This window comes from Athene cunicularia (genome assembly GCF_003259725.1).
Source record: "Athene cunicularia isolate RWA chromosome 4 unlocalized genomic scaffold, athCun1 chr4_part1, whole genome shotgun sequence".
NCBI classification, from domain to species: domain Eukaryota; kingdom Metazoa; phylum Chordata; class Aves; order Strigiformes; family Strigidae; genus Athene; species Athene cunicularia.
The window spans coordinates 35,966,926-35,991,075 of NW_020799098.1; the positions used below are offsets into that span (position 1 = coordinate 35,966,926).

The 24,150-nt window shown below is 35.1% G+C and overlaps 1 protein-coding gene across 1 annotated transcript in view; it reads right to left on the bottom strand.

The window, feature by feature from the left end:
- Positions 1 to 24,150, bottom strand: part of TENM3 (teneurin transmembrane protein 3) — an 829,296-nt gene that overhangs the window by 445,459 nt on the left and 359,687 nt on the right. The window contains exon 3 of the mRNA XM_026846573.1: positions 15,296 to 15,336. The gene's annotated coding sequence lies outside the window, so the exon portion shown is untranslated. The remainder of the gene's footprint in view (positions 1 to 15,295; positions 15,337 to 24,150) is intronic.

Below are 24,150 nucleotides of genomic sequence, written 5' to 3' on the forward strand. Positions count from 1 at the left end.
TTAATCACTTTTCAAATATCAACTCTACATAAAGGGTTTTAATATGGATCGAGATCCTAAACTCAGGTTGCTATTTTATTTTTAATTTTGCCTTGCCCTAGTTTTGCCTCTTAATATTTTTTTCTTGAAACAGTAGTTTGACTTTGGCAATTTCTGAATCATTTTTATACCACTATCCATTCCCCATTAAAAAATTAACTCCCGCCCTCCCACAAAAAAATGTTTTTATAGTCAGTATTTATATAGTTCTGGGTTTGTTTGTTTTTATGTGAGCAATTTTTCTTTTACATCAGTACAAAATAAGATGCCTTCTGACATCTATCTTCCTCCATTCTTAGATTTATCAACAAAAAAACTTGTCAAGATTTTGTATGCATAAAATGTAAAAAGAAATGGTCTTATGCTGCATTTTTCCTTTTTCTGTAGTTCACTGCATCCACAGCTCTAAACCAAGACCAGTATTTATCCAAAGATTTGAAGTAGCTGAAATCTCACAGAATAATTATACAAAGTAGAAAAACACTGTTTCACATTAGACTTGAAAAAGAAATTCACAACATTGTCTTAATTTGCACATATATTTTCATAATAGTAGACGTTTTGGGGGGAATACACACATCTATCTGCCTGCTGTATTACTGTAATAGAGTAAAAGAGGGTTAAACTGTAAATGCTTCAGAATATTGTATTTATGTATTGAAGCATTTAGCACAAGAAGGATGTAAGTAGATAAAAGAGATTTACCTGCAAATGTAAAGAAGGAATTGTGTTAATGTGAGTTGGCTGCTTAGCTGGAATTTTTTATTTGTATTGGAACTTTCAGCTTGGCAGGATTCTCAGGCTCAGATTATATACAAAAATATAACTTTTAGGTCAAATTTTTGATGTGTTGATGTTTGATGGTGTCCCTTTCTTATTGACCTTATTTATTTATTTAAATCCTCCATGATTAGGCAGAGAGCAGAATTTTTACTTGTCATATATTTTTTAAGGGAACTCTAGAAAATAATTTCTAAAATTGCTTTGAAATAGGAAAAATGCATCACATTCAAAATTGTTAACTGCATTAATGCAATTAAGGTACTGCTTATTCTGCTTTTCCATTTTCCATCATGGTCAGTCCTGTCATTTCTATTGTAGGCAGAAATAAATTGACCTAAGCACAAATACTACATTTTCATTCTCGGAACAAGGACTGCAATAGAAGAGGACACAGAGTTGTTTTTTGACCATTAGTATGCCATTTGTTTATCCATGTGGTCTATTTTATCTCCAACACTTAAGCGTAATTTTCCATAATCTGATCTACTTTAAAGGATGAAAATTACTTTTCCTGCAAACCAAGAAAGCAATAAAGTATGTAACATCTATAAAATGATTCAAAAGTAGTTAGTTTCCTAGAGGTATTCCTCCTGTCATTGATTGTTGGAAAATTGCAAGAGGATAACAGGAAAAGGATGGAATGCTTTCTATTCCTGATGACCCCAAAGTTTGGAGTCTGCCCAAGGAGATCTTAATAATTGTAGGGATTCAGACTGATTTCCAAAGATAGAGTTCTGATGCAAAGACACCAGCACTGATCAGTGTGGAGGACACAGGACTTACCTTACAATGGGAACTAGGTATGAGGCTTTGGGAAAAAGCAACCATAACATAAAAAACCCTCCAAAACCCCAATCCCCTACATAACCTGTAAGTTTGATGACATCAAATCCATGAGTAGTATGTTTATTAAAGAGGAAAGTACTATTCTTGCACAAATGAGAAATGAAATAATTTAATCTTAAAAGGTATCAAGTTTTGCATCAATAACAACTCAGAAGCTTTCTGGGTTATATGTGAGCAGAAATATATAAATAGAGTTATTAGAAACAGTAAAGACCCATCTTTTAATGTGAAAAGATAATTAATAGAGTATACCTGGCAAGTCTGCAGCTATTCCTGTATCAAGTAAAATGATAACAGCACTGAAGAGCACTATTTCTGAGCTTGTGAACAATGCTGTCAAAGAACTGCCTTTATAGCTTCTACTGGGGTTTGAATAGGTATTTTATTTATCTCTCTCTCTCTCTCTCTCTCTCTCTCTCTCTCTCTCTATATATATATATATATATAGGATAGAGTATACTCCTTCTTAGATATTTTGAGGCAAATCTTGATGATAAATCTACCAGAAAGAAATTTTGTAACACACATTTCTTTACTTAAAAGTAGAGTGCATTATACAGTTAATACCAATCTGTCTGTCAACAAGAAGGGAGGAAGAGAACAAGCTCTTTCCTCAGGTTATAAGGAAACCAAGCTTCTTGCAAAAATTCAAGTAATTTTGTCATGTCCGCACAATACCTATGATGTGGGAAAGGAACTATGATCTATCAGATCAGTTTCAAGACAGGTCCATATTGTCTTTCAAAACATGATGGACTTTAGTATTAAAATCCTCTAACATATTTGTGTATGTGTCTGGCTTCTGCTATGCTTCCTCTTACCCTCCTGACATTTCAAGAGTTCTCTGCCAGATCTTACAAATGCTCTCCACTAAAAATAACTGCTGACATTTGCAAGTGGCATGCACTAATCACATTCAGAATATGACTTTTTACGTACACTTATTTGTGTTTTATATTTTTTGTAAGCCTTCACTCTGGTTATTAAAAAAAACCCCAACGGTGTCAAATACATTCCATAGCTGTATTAAAATAATCAAGCTATTAGAACTAAAGCATTTTGATAGTATTATATTACATGGGGTTTTGGGTTGCCTTTTTTTTTTTTCTTTTTAATGTAAATAGTAACTTGCCTATCCAGTTTTCAGTGAGTGAAGGCAATGGCAATCTGCCTCATTACATGAACAACTCAATCTCTAAAGGAGAGAATCACACAAACTGAGTAACACGAAACTGGTTCCTCCCAGGAGATGGCCTCACCTCTCTGTCAAAAGGGAATAAAGGTTTGTAATTTAATTTACTGCATTCATTGTTTAAACTTCACCCTAGGGCTTCAGAAGCCCCTCACTTCTTGTTGCTTCACCTACTCTGAACTACAAGGTTGCTACAGGAGCTCTGTCTGTAACTGTCTGTGTCTCTAAACAACTGCCACACCCAGGAACTGGGAAGAGTGTTTTCCCATTAAACCCAAATTGGTTTCAGTTTGGCTTGGTTTGAATCTTTTTGTCTTACAAGATCATGGAAGAAACTTTTTCTTTTTTTAAAGGCTTATGAAGAGTGTGTCTGCCAATCAGTTGCTAGGAGGCTGAGGCCTGTGCCTACTATGAATAAAATTTCAGTTGATTTGCTCCCAGAAGTGGGAATTCTCATGCATTCTCCTGGTGGACCCTGGTCCTTTGAATCAGAAATGTGAAGTCTTTGCTAGACATAGTGTGCAGTTTGCATCCTATTTACCTGCCATGGAGGAGAAAGAGGGAGCGTTCAAATCACTGGCAGGTTGGCTGAAGACACTATGCATTTGCTGTGGTGGAAGTCCTGTAACTCCCTGCACAGACCCAACTTAATGTTTGGTACATTAAATTAAACTTCTGACCTGCTGGTTAAATCCATCTGTTTTCATTTAAGTCTTCTGTATATCTTAATCAACGTTTCAGTCACAAATAAATATATATATATATATATATATATTAATATATATATTAAAAAAAACAAAAACAGGATTCACAAATATTCCATGTAAAACAAACTTAAACACCAAAATTAAAAAATCATGAAGATGTTTCTATAAATGTTTGAACCAATCTGTATATAATTTGGAAAAAAAGAGCTACATTTTTTTTTTTCCTGAAAACACCTTTTAATTCTTCTTTTATCACATGATGCAACTCAGAAACCTGAGGTCATATAACTGCACCAATACTAAGGTGAACAGGGAAGACATCCAGTGTCATCCAACTGGAAAACTTCTACTCTGGGTAATACAAGGAGGCCACATGCTGTCAGATTCTGGTCAAAGATACAATGACTAGTCTGTTTAAGTAATAACTGATTGTCTCTCTAGCTCAGAGGGAGAGGCAGCGTACAGGAGAAATGATACAAACATTTAGCCCGTTATGCTTGTTCTCGCATGGCTCCACCAGTGCTGTGGCATCTGACCGTCTAATATTCTACTGAAACCATATGATTTTTCAGTACATATTCAGAAAATGTGAAAACTGATTGATAATAAAGTTGTTTTCTTCCTTTTAAAAATCTTTTTTTTAAAAATCAGGTGACTATAGAACACGTGAAAAAGGAATGTCTGCATTCATTGCATTCTTCTGATAAACATTTTGTCTTTACTACATTAAACAAAAAAGAAACCTTATTATTACTTTTGTCTTAGAGTACCCGAATCATAATGTCTCATTCACTGCAGAACACACATCAATTACCAACTGAGGTTCTGAAAAGTGAATGAATTAGCACATTCTCAAATGAAGATATTTTCCCAAGTGATTCATACACCTTAGGTTCCTCTCCCCTTCCTCCCAAGCTATGCTCCTTTAAAAGAAAAGTTATGGCCTGCTCAATCATGTAAATGAGACGTTTCACTTCTGCTATTTGAAAGTGTTGAGAACTACCATAAAAGAAAACTGCCACAAAGAGTTAAGCTGGAGGTTAATATTTTTATGTAGTCTGGAACACAAGAGACACGGTTTCATTTTTATATCAGATACTGTCTGTTCCATACCAACAAAGTTTCATATAAATGTAGCTAAAATGCAAAGCACTTTCGGTTGAGTTCAAACTGGAAGAATCTTCTTGATGGAGCTTATCTCAAAATCATTTGAAGTCCAAAGTGTCTATGAAAAACCATTAATCTTGGAATGTGCCTAAACACTATCCTGGAGACAGGCTGCAATTTACAGGTCTCTGTGACAGACAAATCACTGGTAGAGCCCTGTCATTTAACCCCAATGATTTCTTTGGTAGACAGAGAGAGAAAGGTTTTCATACTGCCCTGTCATAGAAGGGCTACAAAATATGTCAACACTGCATAACTTCACATAAAAATTAAAGCGATGTGCAGGTAATTCAGTCACGAAAAAAGATCAGCAAGGTGGGTTTTCAGATCAGTGTCATTGACAAAAACTTGCTACATAAACTATAAAGACAGATTTTGCATTTTTAGGGGAAAATATATGGGGAAAAAATGTTTTTCTTGTGCATCAGGATTTTGCTCAACATACTTTAAATGTAAGACGGAGCTCTCTAGTTTTATATAAGCGCACAGTAAGGTTTCAATGTCCAGTTACCTAATGGTGCATATTTGCTAGCACTGGAGGACATCAGAGCAATGGTCATGTTTACCTACCCAATACACACAAATATTTTCAAAATTCTGAAAGGCCCAGTGGCTAAAATTTGGATTATGCTTATTTAAAGAGGATACTATAATTGGATTTACAGTTCAAGTGCCTCTATGTTTAATATGGGTTTCACCATCACAAATGCTATGTAACCTAGAGGCCATCTTAAAGTTTACAGGTATTTGCAACACATCTTCTCTATACAGTTTTTTTAGTTGCCTTCATACACATTTATTTAGAAACTCTTTAGTAAAATGTTTTTTTTTTTTTTTTTTTTTTTTTTTTTGCACCTGGTACATTACATTTTCATTTGAAAAAATTGTTTCAGGATACATAACTGAGAAATCATATTCCACACCTGCCATCATTGCAACCTTTTATGTGCAGTGTACAAAGTAATTATGTTCACATTATGTACAGCTCTTCATGTAAAACTGTGTTCCTGGAACATTATCTAACAGATAACACTGCTGGGTGGTGGAAAAAAACGAATGCAAGAGAGACATACATGGAGTTACTCAAAAGTCATTTGGTGCTTCCTAACCTTACTTGCTCTGATCTTCCTGTAGAAAGACTTTCATAAGTTTTGAGGGATATAAAGGAAAGTTATGGGATTGTGTTTTCCTGGCAGGTTAGAACTGGTAGTGACTTACCAATAAAGGAAACTCAGGGGAAAAAAAAGAAGGCACTCCTGTACACTCAGGAAACTGGGCAGCCTGGCTTCAAAATGGCTATAGTTACAGTCAACCCAAAGAGACATACTAAATGTCCTAAAAACCATGGACTCCTTGCACAAGTAGCAACTGGTGAAAGGAGCAAGGAATAAATCAAGGTAATGGAGGGAGGAAGAAAAGAGCTTTAGCTATACTCCTCAATGTCTGTGACTTTCAAACGTATGTTTTGATTTTAATTCTTTACCACCCACAGACATTCACAATCATAGACCTGGCCATCAACTCATCAGCCCTTGCATTTGCCGTATCAACACACTGAAAAATCATACTGGACTACAGGATTCACCATCTTCTACTCAAGTCTGGTCAGATGCTAGTAAAAATTAAATACCTCTAAGACTTTAGATTTAAACAAATGAAGTGTTGCCCACGTGCTCAAAAATGTCAGTATGGTTTGGCTCAATCTCTAAAAATTCCATATTTCTCTTGTATGCCAGGGGGACACATACAGCGATGGAGGTCCTCTTAGTAATGATCTTTGGAAACTCTCCAAAATTGGTTAAGCCTGCCCCAATTATGAGTGTAGAAAAAGACAAATGACTTAAACTAAAACCCATGAAAGGACCAATGGCACTAGTGCAGGGATTGGAGTCAATGTGTTTGAATGATGTATCTGGGTTTGGTAGACAGAGCAAACTATTTGAAGGCAGACTAGATAAGGAATAACATGTATTTTGTAGACACATTTTAAAACTGCAGTGGCAGTGCTAAGCACATAAAAAAATCTCCATTTATTAATTCATCTGCATCTGCTCATTCAAAATTAGTTATCCTTGATGAGTGATAATAGTGTATTTCATGCTGGTTTCAAGGTGCATTATGATTATCTAAGTTAGTTATTGATAGTTTAAAGATAGCTAACTTAAAAAGTAATCAGCAGCACTTTGCAGCAGGCAGGACGTAAATACCTTAAATCAGAAAAATATTATCATCATTACATTTGTAAACAATCAGTTTTCATGATACACTGCATAGCACTGTGCCATGTTCAGTTTGCTTTGTACAATGTATGAGTCATGTAAAACGCAACTTGTCACACTGTGCCAAAAATCAATATTTTCTTCAAGAACTGAGAGCTGAAGCTTGTGTGTTAGAGGGACTGATAGCACTTGTTAAATGACATGGCTTACAGAAGGTAGTACTTAGCATTTCTGTGTACTGGTTTAATCCAGATACCTCAACTTCGATTATCAACACCTCAACATATTCTAGTTCTGAGCCTTCCTTATGAAAAAGCACTTAGCTTTGTTGAACTTTGACAGAGTATGTACTGATTCACTAATCTGGACAAATGCCCATTAGGGACAGGGCCTGCAACTCTTGAGTTCTTGTCTTCCATTTTCCTCAGCTTTACGTTTTCTGTGTGCATGAAATTCCCCACTTTAACCTTAAATTATTCTGTCCTTCTGGTGTTCACTGACAGTCTCTGAGGCTTAGGCTTTATTCTCCTTCAGGGTTCATTCTTCTTCTAAATACTCATCATCCATTGCATTCTATAAAGAGAGCTCCCAGCAGTAGTTTTTAAAATAAAAGATAAAATGTTCAGTATCTGAACATTTAAGGCTCTAGTGTCAGTACCTGGAATGCCTCCTGTTGACAATGATGGTTATCACTGGGGGCAACTGAAATCTGTTCATTCTGAACTGTCTTCAGAAATCAGCCTTATCTGATTGTTCTTTCAGATCAAAAGAAATAGGAAGACAAAGCTAGCTGTGCATATTCTTTCACTCTGCACTTTGTTGTTAAAAAAGGAGGAATCCCACTAGGACCCATAAACCACTTTTACGTATCACTAATCTTTGCTATGGATTTCTATTTTTTCCATTTATTGCCAGCTGACTTATTAGATTTTGATATTTTAATGACATAGCGCAGCACTGTTGGGAATTATTGTGAAAAACGTATAACAAAATCTAGATAGACAAAAGAACATTTATTGCTTGAAGGGAAATGACATGTAATTCTCAGCATTTACAGCTGAGATTAGACCTTTTTTTCCACATGATAGATATGTAATCAGTAATAGGAATACTTGCAATGTCTCCAAAATTACACCTGGAGCTCCTGGACTCAGGCACAGTTACCACATCTTTTAGATATTTGTGGAAGGTAGCTTGCATTGCCTCTTACATCAGGTTCAGTCTCGGTGACTAAATAACTACCTTTGTCAACTGTGTAGCAAGCAGACTAGAGGAATAAAATCTTTTTTTTTTTTTTTTTTTTTAAATTAAGCAGCATAGTTAACACCGTTGCTGACAAAAGGGATGTGAAATAGTATGTAAGTTTCAATGAAAAACACAAATTGAAATTGGACTGTGTATGGTACACCTCAGGCCTCACATTCAGCTTCATGTTTGCTGGAGCTGCAATTTTTGGAGACTTTCCCAAAACTTGGTAGGATCCTGTTAAAGGATCCCTACTTTTATATGAACATCATTATCCATGTGACTGATAACAAGTGAATAAATGGAGCATATATTTTACACTGGTTTATAGTCTCTGACACAGATCAAATGATCTAAATGATTTAAAATTTTAACATGGAGCCTATATCTTACATCTGTTCTATATGTCTGGATTTTGGTACTTACTATTAGTTCATACACTGTTGAACTGGAAGTCTTAGGGAAGTCCAACCAGTTCTCTAATTTCTAATGAGTTGACCAGGTTCATTGACTTGTGTCATTCAAATTAGCTGTCCTTGTTTTGTTTTTTCCCATTAAAAGACAATCAGGTCAATGATCATCTTACTGATCACCTTTGTCTTACTATAATGTTAAAATGTTTTGTTAACAACATCATCTGTACAGTAGCCTGAAGTATACTAAGCCAGTGCACAGCCTCTTCCCACTATCTGTCAGATGCTGGAGAAAAGGATATGGATGACAAATGAACCTGAGACCAGTTTGCCATCAACTCAGAAGTGTAGCATGCATGAAAATGTCTCTTTCTATCGCTATTAACTGAAGAAAATGTCTCAAACCTCTTCAAAACCCCAGAGTAGAGCTGAAGGTCAAATCTCAGTTTCAGAACACTTCATCCCTTCTATAGAGGTCATTAAACTCTACCCCAAACTAGCAAAAACTCAAATGTTGCTTATTTTGCACAAAACATGCAGAAATCACAGTTTTTAAACACAAAGGCAGAATGCCGGAAAAGAAAATCAAGTTCTTTGTTCTTTCAGCAAAAATTCTCACTGACAATTTGAACTATACTAGCTTCTGGTTCAGCTTGGAGTACCAGTTTCAGGTTTTCTTGATTTCTATGCTTCCTGACTTATCTCCCTCAGGCTATTCAGGTTAGATAGCAGACTAAATATGAAAATCACAGTACAAAAACTATCACAAATTAGCCTTAAAAAGTAGTTCAAGGAACCATAACAAAGGGTTTTTAGCCTCTTGAAGGGAAATAACAAAAGGCCTTTTGAAACAATAGTTCAGTGCCTCAAAAATAATAAAGCATCTTAAAATAACAGGGCTGCAGTACTTGTGCAACTCAAAGCATCTGCTGTGGTATTTTAGCCATGTTATTACCAAGCTGCAAAAGTGAAAATGATTGTCAACATTATTAAACATTTTTCTCAAGAAACCAACATGTCTTCAAGTTTTTTTCCTTCTTTATTGTTTTCCTTTGACATGCAAGTAATAAATGGTAATTAAAAAAAAAGAAGGGAGACTTAAAGTCCCTGCTCTTTTTTATCTAATGCACTACTCAAAACACCCACACCCTAATTAGTTCAGCTGTGTTCAGATCTGACAAAACTCAACTTCTATTTAATTTTAAATATTTTTCCTGAAAAAAAACCTTTGCTTTCTACATGGAAAGGAAAACATTACTATTCTACTATCCAGCTGGTATAAATTTTTTACAGACCAGTAATGACAGTATCTTCTAGAATTTATCACCTGGGATATTTACTCTCTGATCCTGTGTTGAGCAACACCTTTGCTAATATCTACAAATTGTAGAACCAAAAGCAAGTTTTGACAAACAGTAAAGGGTCCTAAAAGACAATACCAAAATTCCAGGATTGTACCCCTCACTACAAAAAGGACATTGAATGACTCGAGCGTGTCCAGAGAAGGGCAACAAAGCTGGTGCAGGGTCTGAAGCACAGGTCGTATGAGGAGCGGCTGAGGGAACTGGGGGTGTTTAGTCTGGAGAAGGCTGAGGGGAGACCTCATCACCCTCTACAACTACCTGAAAGGAGGGTGCAGAGAGCTGAGGATGAGTCTGTTTAACCAAGTAATAAGTGACAGAACAAGAGGTAATGGCCTCAAGTTGCACCAGGGAAGGTTTAGACTGGATATCAGGAAGCATTTCTTTACAGAACGGGTTGTTAGGTGTTGGAATGGGCTGCCCAGGGAGGTGGTGGAGTCCCCATCCCTGGAGGTGTTTAACAGTTCGGTTGACATAGCGCTGAGGGATATGGTGTGGTTGGGAACTGTTAATGTTGGGTTGACGGTTGGACTGGATGATCTTCAAGGTCTTTTCCAACCTAGATGATTCTGTGATTCTGTACTGATGTAGCACCTCCCTTTCCCTTGATAAGCATAGTAGAATATGATGGAATTTTATCAGGAAAGGAGAATCTTGGCTTTCATCCATCCTTCAAGATCTATTTACACAAAATACTGGCCTAAATAATGATCCTTCCTCCTTATGTCATTCTGTGGCTGGTCTTTATGGCTACAACTCAGAAGTGAGATACGTGGTTTTGAGGACCTAGAAACAGAAGTTCTTCTACTTTCAAGGAAACCATTTTCTAGAGACAGGTATTAGCATCTTCACTAACCCTATCATTGGATTTTGAGTGGAAAGAGTGAGAAGCAATCTGTACAGAAAACAATTAAGTCTAGGAATTCAGGCCTGTGACTCTCAGGCTATCTTGATTTGCAGCTCAGGACTTCAGATAGGGACCTCAGCCTTGATGGCAGAGAAGATTCCAAACTCATCTTTGCCACTGCCTCCTGGTGACCAAGGTATTTTTTTTTTTGAGAAACTGTTTCTTGGATTTACAACTAATATGCCAAATAGTGCAATGCCAACAGTGTGTAAAGATGCTGGAAGTGTCTGAAAATATAAAAACATCCACCAAATAACACAGGTCTCCATAATTGACTGAATGATTGCTGTAAGAAGACAACAGTCCAGTGATTGGGTACTATACCTTTGTATTCTATTGAGGGTGACTTTAAAAAAATATTTCCACTGGCATGCCTCTCTACAGCTCATAAATATAGGTAGCCTGACAAAGATTTGATAGTAATGTGGAAGAATCATACTTGTATTTAAACAGTAATCATAGAGTTTCATAACTGTAAAAACCCCCCAACAAACAACAAAACAAGTGTAGTACCAAGGAAGTGGGCCTACTATCAGCTGGGAATTCAGCTCTGAATCAACAGTGTAAGGACTGAGGATTCTATGACATTTAGTATATAGACAGAGTGAAGTTACAGCAGGAATGACTAAATCACTGTAATCCCTATCTACTAAATGAAAAATTCCATGGATGTCCCAAAATAGATACAACACAGCGGAACCTATAAGCTCTCTGTATTGGGGTGAGAACACTGCAGTCTTACTGACACTCAACATTCTTATGTATGTTGTCATGAAAGGAAAAGAAAAAAACAAAAAAGCAAAAAAGTCGAGACAATAATAACTTCTGCCACTAAACTATTATCAGGTCATCTATTAAATACAGAAACCTCTACTAAAATGCCAACCTTTAACACAGTGTACAACACTATTTGACTTTCACGAATACAAATTGAAGCAATATGCTAGCATTTAAGCCACAGCAGTGAAGTTCAAAATATATGATCATAAAAAATGTAATGATAAAAATTGTGAGGAAAGGCTTTCATCTACCACCAAAATTAATAAGATTTGTACAGGGTTATTGATTTAGCTTATTGTTTACAGTAGTAAATGGTCATAAAATAACTGTCTGGAAGAACAGTGATTTAAAAGTATTTTAAAATTGCTTTCAATAGAGACCCTCTTGACAGCAGGACCATTTGGATTTTTTATAGCTATAGTTGAGATCTACTGAGGACTTACACTGTTGAAAACTGTCGACAACTGTACAAACACAGATGTACTTAGAACAATGCTACAGGGCTTGACGAATGAAACCACCCTGGAAGCTATAATGGGAATAACAAAAAAAACCCAAGAAGAACCAGATGCATCATCACATGACTCCAACTGAAGGAGGACTGACTGGTTGGTCATATCTTTCAGGGCATACAATGTTTGAGTAGCGTACCAACCTTGAGAGTCATTTGAAAACACTGCCTATTCATGACTCCAGGTATACTGAGGTAGATCAGGGGAGTTCAATTAACTGACTGCATTAAAAAAAGAAAACAAACCAAACCACAGAATAACACTATATATCTGATTCTAGTTTTGTGTAAGTACAACCCATCTTCCATATGAATATCTGTGAGATCATGTATGTAAGCATTTACTTAGCACAAGGTATCAGTCAGATGGACAGTATTATGCTCTCTTACTCGGAGAACATAAAGAACTTTCAAAATCAGCTTTTGGAAATGAATGCTAAGCGTACTTATCATTAAGATGTATGTCTGTATGAACAGTAATAAGAACTGGAAAGATCTGTTACTGTATTAATTGATTTTTATTATTCTGTCCCTGTGTGCTCTGAACTGCTTGCTTTCCTGTACTCAAGTCCTTCTCAGTAAGGTACAGGTGAATTTCTGAAAGCTGTAGTAGTGGAAATTTAAATTTGTAAAATCAAACTTAGAATTACTGGCTTCCTTTAGCCTGTAGTGGCTAAATGGGCAGTGGAAGGTAACAACTTGCATTGGTTAGTTTTACAGGCACACATTAGTTTCAGCTTGTGAGTCTCATCCAGGGATGCATTTGTGTTTCTACATAAAAACATATCAAAACAGCAGCAGGTAGAGATATTACAAAAACAGCCTTTCAGTTTCTTTCTCACAGGGGTACTACAGAACTCACATTCACATTGGCTGGTTTTGGGTGAAGGAGAAGCACCTTTCAAATAACCCAAAAGCATTTGAAGAACTGCCCCCTGTCCCAAGTTCGGCATGTTTTATTAGAGTAGCATTCATACATTTCTTCCAAAGTGGAAAACAGACGAAATTAAATGCTAAAAAATCCAAGAAGTAGCAACAGTGTATTTCAGTAGCATAGACTTTGCCTTTGTATGTGTGTTGCAACAACCAGCCAACCAATAGATATTGTTAGGTACCCAGCTGAATACCAAAATCATATATACAACCTAGAATAAATTATATATAACTAAAATCCCCTACAGGTACTGTTCTGTTCTTAAATGAGCATAATATAATCTAATGGTTCTCAAACCACATTCAATTAAAACCAAAATAAATATAAGAACTTATCTGTAAATGTATTTAAATCTATCTGTATAAGTGGTAGTCTGGACATTTTTACTGTTTATTACTCTAATGTCCATAATGAATGCAAAGTAAGATTAAGTTTTGTTTTGTTTTGGTAGGGAAATCACATCCAGAATCTACAAAGCTTTGTCATTAAAAGCTGCTATACCTACCACTGCAAGTCCTAAATTATGTTTTGAAAATAAAACAATAAAGAAGACTAGTCCTGCATAAAGGAAGTAAAAAAAAAAAAAAAAAAAAGAAAAAAAGAGAAAGAATTAAATATAGAGATTCTTATCCTCTGCAGGAGACCAGCTAAAGTGCTTGAGAGGGCTTCAGTAAGAAGGCCATAGTGGTCCGTTGTGTTGTATGCAACATTAGAACTGTAAGTATCTTTTTTATGTAACATCTCTCATGTTCACAGTACCATGAGTGAGATATCCTACACCTCCTTACTTACACTGTCAGATGCAAGAAAAAGACTGTATTACTCAGCAATTATGGAACACATTTAAATTAAATATGACAATATAGCTAGGAAATGAGAAAGGTATAAGAGCTGGTAAAAGAAGTCTGATAATGAATACTTTAGTTCTGATGACTAAGTGATACAATATCTAAAGATTTTTCCAGGTTATTGAGATTTTTATTCTTTTACATGAAGAAAGAGCAAGAGAGAAGGGAGGTGGGGGGAGAAGAATCTGTGGTCTGTAAATGATCAGCACAAAACATAAATTATGGTCAAGTAACTGAACTTTTCTGATGTGTAAATTGAATCATTCCCACACGCTGGTGTTTTATAATTAAAAGACCCTTTTCACTGTGGGAAATTTTACTGAATTTTGTATTAAAAGAAGAAACAAACCATCAATCAGGAGGAGGTAGGGGAACTCAAAGAGCTCAACCTATTAAACTTGAAGAGTGTAGTCGAATTCTGAATGACTTGCTCTAGGAAACTGTAGCTCTTAAGGCAGGATACTGTACAAACATTAATGAGCAGAACGCATACCTGATTGCTGTTCTAAAATCTTTTGTAGTCATATAGAAGAACAGACTTTTCATTTGGTGTCACAAGATGCAAAATATGGTTTTAAATGAACCCTTTTTGTGAGGTTCACAAGCTTTAAATTACTTGACTTTGGTTACCATTGAGAAAAATCACTGAGCTAAAACCAAAGGAAAAAACCCAAAATTCAGGCACTCATTCAATTCAGTACAGTTGCTAGTAAGTACTGAAAAGACAGATTAAGGTTTGCCCACAGCCAGACTGCTGCCAACTACAAACACTTATGAGTGGGCACCAACAGCTGCTGTTTCAGAGCCCTCGTACCTTATGTGCTTTCAGCTCAGTTTGAGGTCATGGCTACAAGTGACATTTGCAAATTATTAATCTAAAGAGGGGCATCATTAAAAAACATCACAATATGGCATACATAGGCAACAGTAGGTTCTTGAGGAAACTTGAGAACTCCTACAAGAGATTTAATAGCTCATTTTGAGAATTTCATTATTCAATTATGTTCTATTCTTGCTAAGTCTGGTAACAGGATAGAGAATTTATCACCCTGGATCTTCCTTCTTGAACAAAATACTTACATCTGTTAAAGTTAGCACTACATGAATTTATCCTATTTTATATTTTGACCTACACTGTTACTGCAACAACAGTAGATACAGCAGCATAAATTATTGATAATGGGTAAGTCAGTAAGAACATTGTATATTGAGCACATACGGGCCTCTTGTAATTTTGTACTTTGCTCTATTCTGTCAGTTAGACAACTGTGTGTTATTTTAAAAGTATCAACGTAATATATGGATCCCACCAGAGCTCGAAGCTGTAGGATGTTTAATCTTACCTTCAGTTTTCTGTGCAGTGGGTCTCTGGTGATCCAGGAATCTGCAATAAGAATAGATTATGAAAAATTGGGTCAAACTTATTTATATTTTAAAAATGTTTAATTATTATTATAAAATATCACAGTAACTTCTAAAATCAAAACAGCAGTTGATAATTTTTTTCTGCACCGTTACTTTCCTCTTTGCACTGTGATATACAATGTGCTCACAAACTGTTTATCTTTCCTAAAGTCTAAATGAGATGCAGATTATCTGTAATAAAATATTTATTATAGCTGCTGCTGGACTGATATGTTTCTACACTGTAAAATGCAATTTTATTTGTTTGAACCATATGGAATTGTTGACTGTATGTTGAATACTAAATGTAAAAATGACATTTTGGAGATTCACGTTCATTATGTCTCATTTTCTTTCACATTTGGTTCCTTCAGGTCACACATGAAAAGGTTCCTTCCTTTCTACTACTGTGTAAAACTGATCATAGGTCCTGAGAAATTAAAATAAATTTTAAGAGAAAGGTCTTCCTACCTTTAGCACAGATAATATGGATTTTCAATTACAACTTAGCAATTTTGTTGATGCATGCACCAGCAGATATAAAGCCCTCTACCATAGCTTTGCAAAGACAACATATTCAATAGTAATAAATATAAAACATATGGAAAAGAGAATTATTTTTTTTAAAGAAAGATAAACTTAATGACATGTAGAATATATACTAAGAGCTATTTTCAGACTGTATTTTTCATAAGTATTAAAAGCTTACAGGGTTCTGAAGTTAACTATAAAATGATTTTCTGTTTTATTAATCAGGAATTTGGGAGTATTTCACATAAAAAAGTCTGAGCATTAATAAATTTAATGGATACATGGAATAAAGCCCTTGCCAATAACAAGAGTTTCTGAAAATCATGTTTCATTCTTATCTCTTTTACACTGTAATTATATTCACATTGTACTGTTTGCCAAAAAAAGTAGTGTCTTAAACTGCACTACAAATTTTTTTTAGAACTCTTCTTCAAACAAGAATCCAAAAAGCCTACACAATTCTCTGAGTCTTTAACAATTATGTGATTCTGCAAGTGATAATAATAATAATTATCATGATGTATCAAATGTGAAAAAAACATACACTTCCTATATTTTTGTAAATACTTTTTCCTATGACAAAATGTTTTCATTTCACTGTGCTGTCAGCATTTTAAAAATGTAGTGTGAAGAAACTTTTCACCAGTAATTTTATTTATTTTAAGCAAAAGAGGTGAAGTTTAAAAGCTCAGCATTTTCTGGAATTTCTTTCTTTTGAAAAGGTAGGTGTTGGACTGACTGATCAAGGAATCAGAAGAAGGGATATCAGTGGAATCCAAATAATGTCAGTTTACTTGTTTTGGCTGGGATAGAGTTCACTTTCTACATAGTAGCTGGTATGGTGCTATGTTTTGGACTTGTGACCAAACCATTATTGATAATGCAGGGATGTTTTAGCTGTTGCTGAGCAGTGCTTACACAGTGTTAAGGCCTTTTCTGCTTCTCACAAGCTTGGCTAGCAAGTCAGTTTGGGGTACAGAAGAAGCTGGGAGAGGACAGCTGACCTCAGCTGACCAAAGGGTCATCCCACACCATAGGCGGTTGTGCTCAGCAATAAAACCTGGGGGAAGGACGGTGAAGGAGGAGAAAGGCAGGGATGTTCAGAGTTACGGTGTCTGTCTTACCAGGTAACTGTTATGCATGATGAAACCCTGCTTTCCTGGAAATGGCTAAACATCTACCTAATGATGGGAAGTAGTGAAGGAATTCCTTATTTTGCTTTGATTGTGCACACAGTTTCTGCTTTACTTATTAAACTGTATTTATTTCAGCCCATGAGTCTTCTCAGTTTTACCCTTCTGATTCTTTCCCACCTCACTTGTGGGAAGTAAGCAAGTAGCTGCGTGGGGTTCGCTGCCCGGGGTTAATCCACAACAACCAGGAAAGTCGTTGTTAATATTGTCTTCAAAATTCTGACAGGCAGAGATTAAGAAACAGGATAAGCACCCTACTTTTAGCTTCTAGGGAAACTAGAGTGCATACTACATTAGATCATAATTATTGATTGGGTCTGCAGTCTGAAAAAGTAGTTGGATATTGAATGTGTGCAACCAAGTTCTACCTGAACTACGAAACGCATTTCCTATGATATCTGTAAATACAAAACTGGATAATAAAATTCAGTGCAAACTCTCTCACATGGTACTTAGACACAACACATCTCCCTAAGTTTATGTCCTGGACTGTAAAATAAATTTTTGAAATATATAGAATGTGCAGACATATATAAAAATGAATACATAGCTTGAATGTACAGTCAATATAAACATGAAAGATGCTTAAATACTAAAATATACTTGTAGCAATATGGGGACAAGGTACTGAAAAAACAAAGGCTCAATATTAAAAATCCTCTAATGGCGACTAGTTACCAAATCACTGATTCACACCGTTTGTGTGCTTGTTAGAAACAAGCACAAAATCAAATACAAAATAAACAGACGTGCCTAATTTTCTGACTGTCTAAGCATTCCTATTTGTGCCATCAGAGTATCTGCACCATAGGTCTTAATATAGCCTGCCTCAGGAATTCTGAACCTCAGAGAGTAAAGGAACTTGACGAAAAACCTGAAATGTTAATGTGTAGAGATCTATGGCAACAATGTTAAATTTCATCCTCGTGTTTTCTATATGCATTATCAGTTGCAGGAATTTAATCTTCCATCTCTGGAGAGTGGGCTAATGAGTTTCTAGCAATGACTTCACAATAGTCAATAATAGATATTTAAATTAAAGAAAAAACAGGAATTCTTATAACTCTGATCTCTTCAATATTTTCTATTTCTAGATTTAAGTGTCCTTGTGCTCAAATTTCTTCCTTTCATAATTCCATTTCTTAGGTGCCTAACTGTCCTGATTTGCTTAACTCATATTTCTGAATATATTCCTAGCACTGCGCACTTGAAAGTCAAGCTCATGACACTGCCAACATATTTAACTGCCTTTGATGCTCTGATCTTCATTTACTGGAGCATGATCAAAGAGTGCTGTCCTCAGAAACTTGGGAAGGAAAACCGAAAATAGCAGCCAGTTAAAGTCCAACAAATACCAATGAAGGCTCATCCTTGATCCTGAGGTGCTCAGATGTGGAATTCTTCAGTTTCACCAGAATCAGTCTGATTAACCAGTCTGCTGGTTTTAATGGGAAATGTACTTTCAGCAGTGTGGTTGTGATCAGGAATTTTAAAATTAAAAGATTGGACTGTTGTTGATCTATAGTAGTTCAGCTCATGCACAAACTCTCACAACAGACCTGGGATAAGAATCCCAACTTTGCGGAAGGCACTGCTGCGTAAGAAAAGGAAGCAGAAATTATTGCTGTCAGAATGTGTAAATTGCCAATCTTCAACAAGAAAATTAAAATTTCACCTAATTGTTCCTAACTAGCTTCTGGAAGAAAACAATGGAAGGTTATATACAATGACCCTAGTTCAGACAACAAGGCAGCTGTTGCCTGGCCTCAGCTGCCTTTCCAGAAGGCAGCAGGTCTCTCATAGGTCTTAACCCCTATGGGACAAGACACATATGATTAGACAACATCATCAGTTTCTAACAATTCACCAGAGATACTGATTCTTACCACCCGTACAATCAGTGGAATATTTATTATATGTACTGAGATGGAACCTTTCATCCCATGGAGAAAATGCAAAATAGAAAAGATGATGAAACATAAATTCTATTTTATGTACAAGTGACTCAAAAAAGCTTATAAAACTTTACTGCTGCCTGACAGATAAAACCCTGAAATGATCCACTACATCCTATTTCTTTGACTATCAACTGTAAAGGTCTACTAACTTGGAAGTTGTGTGATTATATTGCTATGTTAACATCTATGAGAAACTATACATTGATTTGAATTGGGGAAGAATATCTTGCACACCAGAAAAATAGTTTTCAGTTTCAGGACACTCAACTGGAACTTCATCTCCCACTCAGTTTATGATGAGATGGTAAAAATGGATAGTGAGTTTTTCCATACAAACATTCTCTCTCTACCTTTGTTGGTAAGGACTCTTGAAAACCCTAAGTAACAATGACTCAAGTGTTTTTCAGTTGAGAAGGAGCTAAGGTAGAGTTGATGTTGTTATATAACAAACAATTTATGGCACAAAAACTAAGTAGCTAAGTACCTTCTTGCAAAAATGGGACCCTCCACACAGGATTTCAGTAAAAGTTACATGAAACAGAATGGATAGGGCTAGACATTTATCATTGTCTCAAAGAAGCATCCTGACTACTTATGTGAATAGTGTTATTTTGTAAATTGTATTTGAGCCATGTCCCTAGACACAGCTGGAAAGAGTCCTGAGCCAAAGATCATGTAGGGCATTTTTATCTACTAGTTTATTGAGTTGAATCATTGGTGCAATTGATCCAAAGTTCTTGGTAACAAATTAATTAGACATAGCCAAGAGTTGCAGTTCTGTGGAGAGTAATTAATTCTAGGTCCTCAGCACCAGCCTCATTCAGTGTGAATGAATGGGCCTTAGAGCCTACCACGGTCAGCAAGAGTCTGCTACCATAATCCCAGCCATGCAAGGAACCAGAGACCACAGTTTGTACTGAGAATGGTAGCTCTCATGTAAATGTCTAAAACAGAAAGACACAGTGAGAACAAATTTCTTGGGTCCAGGTAAATCCACTTTGGTACAATTAATGCAAAAAAATCAAAGTAACTAAAAATTGAATAATATATATATATATAAATATATGTATATCTAACTATAGTTTTTTATATATATATATACACACACACAACTATGAACATACATATAGTTTGTATAGAACAAGCTTGCATGGAACAAATATGTATAAAATAGTAGTTATGTATAACAAGTTATATATATGTATATATTTCTAAAAATAGCTTTATACATCTTTGATTATATATATCTACATACATAATTGTTCTCTACAAACTTATATCGTTGCTTGTGTAACAAGCCCAGCGCACTCTATACACATTTTATAACCTTTTAACAGTAAAACCCAATAACATAACTATATATTAGTAATAAATGTCTACCTCCTTCTATACAAGCACATATTTTTTTACTTAATTGCAACAGGAATAAATCTATATGATCTCTACTGAACCTCAACATGCTGTTAATTCATTTGGTTATTAACAGTGATGTGGTATCCACTAGAGCTCCTGACAGTAAAGTTGAGCAACAGTTTTGAAAAACAGCTTTGGAATATGCAACATTTTAATCTTAAAATGCTATTCAATAGAAATTATGTACTTCAGCTCATGAATAATCATGAGGTTTTTGTTTGGGTTTTTTTTAGTGCGTTTTTTGTTTGTTTTTGTCAAAGGTTGTTTAGTGCATTTTTTATGTCTATGATATCCTTTTCCATAGAACACATTGTTAACATATTATTTTCATGTTCACAGTATTACAGGTAAAACCTGCTGAGATGTAACCTCACAGCTCTGAAGATGCCAGTTACCTGTCATACATGCTTAAAATAATTGGTATCACAGGAAAAGTAACACAGCAAAAAGTAACATTAAAGAACAGGTCTGTCTGTGATATAATGCAGAACATATGTTAAAAATATGTGTAATAATTAGAGCACCATGCATCCCTTTTCATATCAAACCTGGCATTGCTTAAACTATTTGTAAGTATGAATTTCCTGCTATAACTACTGGTTCTTGTGAACAAAAGACCTCTTTCTTCAACTACATGCTCACCCATACCATGGCAAGTTTTTTCAGCTTCACAACACTTTATCTTACACAAAGTCCACTATCAAAAACCAACAGAAAAACAAACTACACTTTCACTATGAAATATCTACTGGATTTTTCTTAATAGAAAGAAAGAGTAAAACATGCAAGAAAAACAGGGGTAAAAGTTTAAAAGCAATTGGAATATTTAATTTCTTAAATTATTGTGAACAAGACTACATTAATTTCTGCACTTTTATTAACTTTTCAACAAAGCATAAGCCAACAATATGCCTTATCTTTTCAACTTGTATTTATTCCTTAAACAGAAGAATGTTTCTTCTGTTTACATGGAATACAATTAGTTTTTCTGCTGACAGCACTATGAAAAATGCATCCCATCTAGCAAGGTTGTACGTACAAAATATTAATGTATATTCTTGAAAAGTCAAAAGATGGCTCTGTGTATATAAAGACAATTTTAGGAATATAAAGTCTACATCTTTACATTTACTTTAGATTAAGTTGTATCATCATTATTATTGTATGCACGGACCACTTTTCTGCTCCTCCCTTGATTCTGTATATTTAGAACATGATGAACATGCACATGAAGCTGAGAATGGCTGATGTGCATGGAATGATATGACAAGAAACTTTTAACCATACATTACCACTGAATGCTTAGCAGGATAAATTTTGAGAGTTCTGATTGAAAGCTAACATATTTGAAAGCCAGTAGGGTTCAAATAAGATTAGTATTCAGATCTGTACTGTCTAAAATCTGAAATTATTGTTAATTAAATGGAGTCTGGCATTTAAAGGAAGTCTATTTCTTCACTGATTATTCAAATAATTACTATTTTAAACAGTTCTGAGATTAAATTCTGGCCCATCAAAAGCAGTACTTTTAACAAGAGCCAACAACATGCTGAAAATGAATGTTTTACGATACCAGTATCTTCACAACTCTGATCCAAGCCCAAGCATGCAACGCTTAAGTGGCTTTTGTCCCCTCATTCCAGATGTCAATATCACTGAAAACACAGAGTAGTTTAGACTCTTAAATGCTATACTAAAATGTCAGACTCTCTCCTTACCCTCCAAAAATTCCAATTTGTCTCATTTCTCTCTTATATCTATGTATTATCTGTGTGATATCTACTTATCTATTTCTATTGTACTGATAAATTGTAATGAACTGCAAATGTCCTTCAAATAATTTAATTTGTATTGTGTCATGTATTTCCAACAACTCTGCAAGTTATGCAGAAATATAATCACTGTCTGGTAGGTGATCAGGTTAGTATTAAGTTGTAATTAGAGCAGAAAATTCAGTGAAAGCTGCCATGTCTTATATATTTTAGAGGTAACATAAAAGCCTCAAATAAATAAAAATTAATTGAATAGAATGTAATTTATTCTTTTCAAAGATTTCTTGCAATGAATGTCACAAAAGTAATAATTCAAGTTTAAGTCAGTTTTGCAATATGCAAAGTCAAATAAGACCTTGTTCACTAAAACTATAGATGATTACCCTAGGCTAAACCTGTGTGTAGTTTTGGATGCAACGTTCTTTGCACTTTTTATTCTGAAGTCTTTTTAGAAAGGTGTAAAACAGTAAGGATGAGAGAAGAGGGACTAAGCCTTTAAAGGTTTTAATGGTTTGTTCTTCAACACCTATAACTGGATTTATTGAAAGAAGCTTTTTTTTTTTTTTTTTTTTTTTTTTTTAAATCAAAGTCTTTAATAGTACTTTGAGAGGATGTAAATTTTGTCTCTAGCTTATTTTTGGAATTTTTTAATACAATTCATAAAAGAGGATAGGTCTTAAAATCCAAGAAGTGTTTGCAGAAAAGCAGTGTTGTAGACAAATATGGTTACTGATAGACACCGGTGGGATATAATTGCCCCTGTCAACCTTGAACATACAGTGACTAAAGATCAGGAAAAAAAAGTCAATATTACACCAAATGCGCACTTAACTACAGTGGTTCTGCGTTCACATGGAGAACACAAAAATCAATTTCTTGTGTGAGAGCTACAATCCTTTCAGAAATCAGTCAATCCACTGATTTATTAATGCTATTGATTACACTGAACTAAACATGTAATATGAAGACTTGCCATGTCAAAATGTAGCTCCCAGTTTCTAGTTTAAAGATATGATTTTCTTCTTTGGGATGTGAATTATCCTTGAGAATAACTCTACTAATATAAATGGGAATTCTGTGAAAAGATCTATGCCAGTTATATTTCCCTACGTGTGCAGAAAAGTGCTTGGTATACTTTCATACTGAAATATTTATACACAGAAACCCCTTTTCTAAGATCTGAAACAAGATGGACACAAAATATAATTGCAATTAGAGATATGCTGAGCTTCTAGAAAAAATATGTCTGGAGACTAAGTCATGAAGAATACCTGCTGATTCCTGGGTAGTGTGGCTGCTTAACTCACCTGCATGCTGTGCATCTAGTTACTGTTTGTATTTCACAGGAGAGATCTATTACTCATATCAATAGTGGGCAACCAATTATAACCAGAACATATTACTTCAGCTATCATAATATATTAGGTTGCAAGTGGCAAATCATGAAGATGATCTACAATAATTAGAGCAAAGTGACAGCAAGTTATGCATGTGTGTGATTCATCAGAAGACAATATTACCTGCAAAAATCAACAGTAACTGCCACATTAGGTAGACTGGAGCCTTCACGTTCCTCCTGCAGTTTGCACTGACAGGCAAACACCAGCTTTCATTGTTTACCTCAAAGTACTAATGCTTCTGCTTTTGAATTAAGATTGCTACTGGCAGATTTTCTATTCCCTTAATGGCAAATATATACTTTTCTTTACAGATTACACATTATTGTGAGTAAAACAGTAATGGAAAAGAAGGCCAAAATACAGTGTTTGTCTTCAGTGGAAAACATGTCTATTATGAAAAAGTTTGCTCACAGACTGTATCTATCTTTTTATTGGTCTGAAGTTGTTTAAGAAATTCATGTTTTCTGTAAAAGAAAGCAAAACCTGATTAAGTTTTTTCAATATAGACTCAACTAATACAGGCAAGA